Genomic DNA, 6,927 nt, shown 5'->3' with positions numbered 1-6,927 from the left:
TACAAACTTGTTCCTACATAGTAACTTGCATCTTTGAATGAGAATGTGCTTGCTTACAGCAACGTGCTATATGTTGTGAATGCCCGAACTGGGAATCTGTGTCAAAACTTTGTTAGGAATTATGTGATCCTTACTAGCTGGAAGTAAGGGAGTTGGGGCATGAAGTTGTTTCTAGGAGTTGGACACATACCATGTTTAGCTCAGTTCTGGGCATCTTTGAAACACCTATACAAACTTGTTCCTACATAGTAACTTGCATCTTTGAATGAGAATGTGCTTGCTTACAGCAACGTGCTATATGTTCTGAATGCCCGAATTGGGAATCTGTGTCAAAACGTTGTTAGGAATTATGTGATCCTTACTAGCTGGAAGTAAGGGAGATGGGGCATGAAGTTATTTCTAGGAGTTGGACACATACCAAGTTTAGCTCAGTTCTGGGCATCTTTGAAATACCTATACAAACTTGTTCCTACATAGTAACTTGCAACTTTGAATGAGAATGTGCTTGCTTACAGCAACGTGCTATATTTCTGAATGCCCGAATTGGGAATCTGTGTCAAAACTTTGTGAGAAATTATGTGATCCTTACTAGCTGGAAGTAAGGGAGTTCGGGCATGAAGTTATTTCTAGGAGTTGGAGACATACCAAGTTTAGCTCAGTTCTGGGCATCTTTGAAAGTCCTATTCAAACTTGTTCCTACATAGTAACTTGCAACTTTGAATGAGAATGTGCTTTCTTACAGCAACGTGCTATATGTTCTGAATGCCCGAATTGGGAATCTGTGTCAAAACTTTGTTAGGAATTATGTGATGCTTACTAGCTGGAAGTAAGGGAGATGGGGCATGAAGTTATTTCTAGGAGTTGGACACATACCAAGTTTAGCTCAGTTCTTTGCATCTTTGAAACACCTACACAAACTTGTTCCTACATAGTAACTTGCAACTTTGAATGAGAATGTGCTTGCTTACAGCAAAGTGCTATATGTTCTGAATGCCCGAATTGGGAATCTGTGTCAAAATTTTGTTAGAAATTATGTGATCCTTACCAGCTGTAAGTAAGGGAGATGGGGCATGAAGTTATTTCTAGGAGTTGGACACATACAACGTTTAGCTCAGTCCTGGGCATCTTTGAAATACCTATACAAACTTGTTCCTACATAGTAACTTGCAACTTTGAATGAGAATGTGCTTGCTTACAGCAACGTGCTATATGTTCTGAATGCCCGAATTGGGAATCTGTGTCAAAACTTTGTTAGGAATTATGTGATCCTTACCAGCTGGAAGTAAGGGAGTTGGGGCATGAAGTTATTTCTAGGAGTTGGACACATACCAAGTTTAGCACAGTTCTGGGCATCTTTGAAATACCTATACAAACTTGTTCCTACATAGTAACTTGCAACTTTGAATGAGAATGTGCTTGCTTACAGCAACGTGCTATATGTTCTGAATGCCCGAATTGGGAATCTGTGTCAAAATTTGTTAGGAATTATGTGATCCTTACTAGCTGGAAGTAAGGGAGTTGGGGCATGAAGGTATTTCTAGGAGTTGGACACATACCAAGTTTAGCACAGTTCTTGGCATCTTTGAAATACCTATACAAACTTGTTCCTACATAGTAACTTGCAACTTTGAATGAGAATGTGCTTGCTTACAGCAACGTGCTATATGTTGTGAATGCCCTAATTGGGAATCTGTGTCAAAACATTGTTAGGAATTATGTGATCCTTACTAGCTGGAAGTAATGGAGATGGGGCATGAAGTTATTTCTAGGAGTTGGACACATACCAAGTTTAGCTCAGTTCTGGGCATCTTTGAAACACCTATACAAACTTGTTCCTACATAGTAACTTGCAACTTTGAATGAGAATGTGCTTGCTTACAGCAACGTGCTATATGTTCTGAATGCACGAATTGGGAATCTGTGTCAAAACTTTGTTAGGAATTATGTGATCCTTACTAGCTGGAAGTAAGGGAGATGGGGCATGAAGTTATTTCTAGGAGTTGGACACATACCAAGTTTAGCTCAGTTCTGGGCATCTTTGAAACACCTATACAAACTTGTTCCTACATAGTAACTTGCATCTTTGAATGAGAATGTGCTTGCTTACAGCAACGTGCTATATGTTCTGAATGCCCGAATTGGGAATCTGTGTCAAAACTTTGTTAGGAATTATGTGATCCTTACTAGCTGGAAGTAAGGGAGATGGGGCATGAAGTTATTTCTAGGATTTGGACACATACCATGTTTAGCTCAGTTCTGGGCATCTTTGAAATACCTATACAAACTTGTTCCTACATAGTAACTTGCAACTTTGAATGAGAATGTGCTTGCTTACAGCAACCTGCTATATGTTCTGAATGCCCGAATTGGGAATCTGTGTCAAAACTTTGTTAGGAATTATGTGCTCCTTACCAGCTGGAAGTAAGGGAATTGGGGCATGAAGTTATTTCTAGGAGTTGGACACATACCAAGTTTAGCTCAGTTCTGGGCATCTTTGAAATACCTATACAAACTTGTTCCTACATAGTAACTTGCAACTTTGAATGAGAATGTGCTTGCTTCTAGCAACGTGCTATATGTTCTGAATGCCCGAATTGGGAATCTGTGTCAAAACTTTGTGAGGAATTATGTGATCCTTACTAGCTGGAAGTAAGGGAGTTGGGGCATGAAGTTATTTCTAGGAGTTGGACACATACCAAGTTTAGCTCAGTTCTGGGCATCTTTGAAAGTCCTATTCAAACTTCTTCTTACATAGTAACTTGCAACTTTGAATGAGAATGTGCTTTCTTACAGCAACGTGCTATATGTTCTGAATGCCCGAATTGGGAATCTGTCTCAAAACTTTGTTAGGAATTATGTGATCCTTACTAGCTGGAAGTAAGGGAGATGGGGCATGAAGTTATGTCTAGGAGTTGGACACATACCAAGTTTAGCTCAGTTCTGGGCATCTTTGAAATACCTATACAAACTTGTTCCTACATAGTAACTTGCAACTTTGAATGAGAATGTGCTTGCTTAGAGCAACGTGCTATATGTTCTGAATGCCCGAATTGGGAATCTGTGTCAAAATTTGTTAGAAATTATGTGATCTTTACTAGCTGGAAGTAAGGGAGATGGGGCATGAAGTTATTTCTAGGAGTTGGACACATACCAAGTTTAGCTCAGTTCTGGGCATCTTTGAAATACCTATACAAACTTGTTCCTACATAGTAACTTGCAACTTTGAATGAGAATGTGCTTGCTTACAGCAACGTGCTATATGTTCTGAATGCCCGAATTGGGAATCTGTGTCAAAACTTTGTTAGGAATTATGTGATCCTTACTAGCTGGAAGTAAGGGAGATGGGGCATGAAGTTATTTCTAGGAGTTGGACACATACCAAGTTTAGCTCAGTTCTGGGCATCTTTGAAAGTCCTATTCAAACTTGTTCCTACATAGTAACTTGCAACTTTGAATGAGAATGTGCTTGCTTACAGCAACGTGCTATATGTTCTGAATGCCCAAATAGGGAATCTGTGTCAAAACTTTGTTAGGAATTATGTGATCCTTACTAGCTGGAAGTAAGGGAGATGGGGCATGAAGTTATTTCTAGGAGTTGGACACATACCAAGTTTAGCTCAGTTCTGGGCATCTTTGAAATACCTATACAAACTTGTTCCTACATAGTAACTTGCATCTTTGAATGAGAATGTGCTTGCTTACAGCAACGTGCTATATGTTGTGAATGCCCGAATTGGGAATCTGTGTCAAAACTTTGTTAGGAATTATGTGATCCTTACTAGCTGGAAGTAAGGGAGTTGGGGCATGAAGTTATTTCTAGGAGTTGGACACATACAACGTTTAGCTCAGTTCTGGGCATCTTTGAAATACCTATACAAACTTGTTCCTACATAGTAACTTGCAACTTTGAATGAGAATGTGCTTGCTTACAGCAACGTGCTATATGTTCTGAATGCCCGAATTGGGAATCTGTGTCAAAACTTTGTTAGGAATTATGTGATCCTTACTAGCTGGAAGTAAGGGAGTTGGGGCAGGAAGTTATTTCTAGGAGTTGGACACATACCAAGTTTAGCTCAGTTCTGGGCATCTTTGAAAGTCCTATTCAAACTTGTTCCTACATAGTAACTTGCAACTTTGAATGAGAATGTGCTTGCTTACAGCAACGTGTTATATGTTCTGAATGCCCGAATAGGGAATCTGTGTCAAAACTTTGTTAGGAATTATGTGATCCTTACTAGCTGGAAGTAAGGGAGATGGGGCATGAAGTTATTTCTAGGAGTTGGACACATACCAAGTTTAGCTCAGTTCTGGGCATCTTTGAAATACCTATACAAACTTGTTCCTACATAGTAACTTGCAACTTTGAATGAGAATGTGCTTGCTTACAGCAACGTGCTATATGTTGTCAAAGCCCGAATTGGGAATCTGTGTCAAAACTTTGTTAGGAATTATGTGATCCTTACTAGCTGGAAGTAAGGGAGTTGGGGCATGAAGTTGTTTCTAGGAGTTGGACACATACCAAGTTTAGCTCAGTTCTGGGCATCTTTGGAATACCTATACAAACTTGTTCCTACATAGTAACTTGCAACTTTGAATGAGAATGTGCTTGCTTACAGCAACGTGCTATATGTTCTGAATGCCCGAATTGGGAATCTGTGTCAAAACTTTGTTAGGAATTATGTGATCCTTACTAGCTGGAAGTAAGGGAGTTGGGGCAGGAAGTTATTTCTAGGAGTTGGACACATACCAAGTGTAGCTCAGTTCTGGGCATCTTTGAAAGTCCTATTCAAACTTGTTCCTACATAGTAACTTGCAACTTTGAATGAGAATGTGCTTTCTTACAGCAACGTGCTATATGTTCTGAATGCCCGAATTGGGAATCTGTATCAAAACGTTGTTAGGAATTATGTGATCCTTACTAGCTGGAATTAAGGGAGTTGGGGCATGAAGTTACTTCTAGGAGTTGGACACATACCAAGTTTAGCTCAGTTCTGGGCATCTTTGAAATACCTATACAAACTTGTTCCTACATAGTAACTTGCAACTTTGAATGAGAATGTGCTTGCTTAGAGCAACGTGCTATATGTTGTGAATGCCCGAATTGGGAATCTGTGTCAAAACTTTGTTAGGAATTATGTGATCCTTACTAGCTGGAAGTAAGGGAGTTGGGGCATGAAGTTGTTTCTAGGAGTTGGACACATACCATGTTTAGCTCAGTTCTGGGCATCTTTGAAATACCTATACAAACTTGTTCCTACATAGTAACTTGCAACTTTGACTGAGAATGTGCTTGCTTACAGCAACGTGCTATATGTTCTGAATGCCCGAATGGGAATCTGTGTCAAAACTTTGTTAGGAATTATGTGATCCACAATAGCTGGAAGTAAGGGAGATGGGGCATGAAGTTATTTCTAGGAGTTGGACACATACCAAGTTTAGCTCAGTTCTGGGCATCTTTGAAATACCTATACAAACTTGTTCCTACATAGTAACTTGCAACTTTGAATGAGAATGTGCTTGCTTACAGCAACGTGCTATATGTTCTGAATGCCCGAATTGGGAATCTGTGTCAAAACTTTGTTAGGAATGATGTGATCCTTACTAGCTGGAAGTAAGGGAGATGGGTCATGAAGTTATTTCTAGGAGTTGGACACATACCAAGTTTAGCTCAGTTCTGGGCATCTTTGAAATACCTATACAAACTTGTTCCTACATAGTAACTTGCATCTTTGAATGAGAATGTGCTTGCTTACAGCAACGTGCTATATGTTGTGAATGCCCGAACTGGGAATCTGTGTCAAAACTTTGTTAGGAATTATGTGATCCTTACTAGCTGGAAGTAAGGGAGTTGGGGCATGAAGTTGTTTCTAGGAGTTGGACACATACCATGTTTAGCTCAGTTCTGGGCATCTTTGAAATACCTATACAAACTTGTTCCTACATAGTAACTTGCAACTTTGAATGAGAATGTGCTTGCTTACAGCAACGTGCTATATGTTCTGAATGCCCGAATGGGAATCTGTGTCAAAACTTTGTTAGGAATTATGTGATCCTTACTAGCTGGAAGTAAGGGAGATGGGGCATGAAGTTATTTCTAGGAGTTGGACACATACCAAATTTAGCTCAGTTCTGGGCATCTTTGAAATACCTATACAAACTTGTTCCTACATAGTAACTTGCAACTTTGAATGAGAATGTGCTTGCTTACAGCAACGTGCTATATGTTCTGAATGCCCGAACTGGGAATCTGTGTCAAAACTTTGTTAGGAATTATGTGATCCTTACTAGCTGGAAGTAAGGGAGATGGGGCATGAAGTTATTTCTAGGAGTTGGACACATACCAAGTTTAGCTCAGTTCTGGGCATCTTTGAAAGTCCTATTCAAACTTGTTCCTACATAGTAACTTGCAACTTTGAATGAGAATGTGCTTGCTTACAGCAACGTGCTATATGTTCTGAATGCCCGAATAGGGAATCTGTGTCAAAACTTTGTTAGGAATTATGTGATCCTTACTAGCTGGAAGTAAGGGAGATGGGGCATGAAGTTATTTCTAGGAGTTGGACACATACCAAGTTTAGCTCAGTTCTGGGCATCTTTGAAATACCTATACAAACTTGTTCCTACATAGTAACTTGCAACTTTGAATGAGAATGTGCTTGCTTACAGCAACGTGCTATATGTTGTGAAAGCCCGAATTGGGAATCTGTGTCAAAACTTTGTTAGGAATTATGTGATCCTTACTAGCTGGAAGAAAGGGAGTTGGGGCATGAAGTTGTTTCTAGGAGTTGGACACATACCAAGTTTAGCTCAGTTCTGGGCATCTTTGGAATACCTATACAAACTTGTTCCTACATAGTAACTTGCAACTTTGAATGAGAATGTGCTTGCTTACAGCAACGTGCTATATGTTCTGAATGCCCGAATAGG

The sequence above is a fragment of the Diceros bicornis genome, chromosome 5 (assembly GCF_020826845.1).
Source record: "Diceros bicornis minor isolate mBicDic1 chromosome 5, mDicBic1.mat.cur, whole genome shotgun sequence".
NCBI lineage: Eukaryota > Metazoa > Chordata > Mammalia > Perissodactyla > Rhinocerotidae > Diceros > Diceros bicornis.
The sequence above is the reverse complement of the archived record's forward strand: the minus strand, read 5'-3'. Positions refer to the sequence as shown.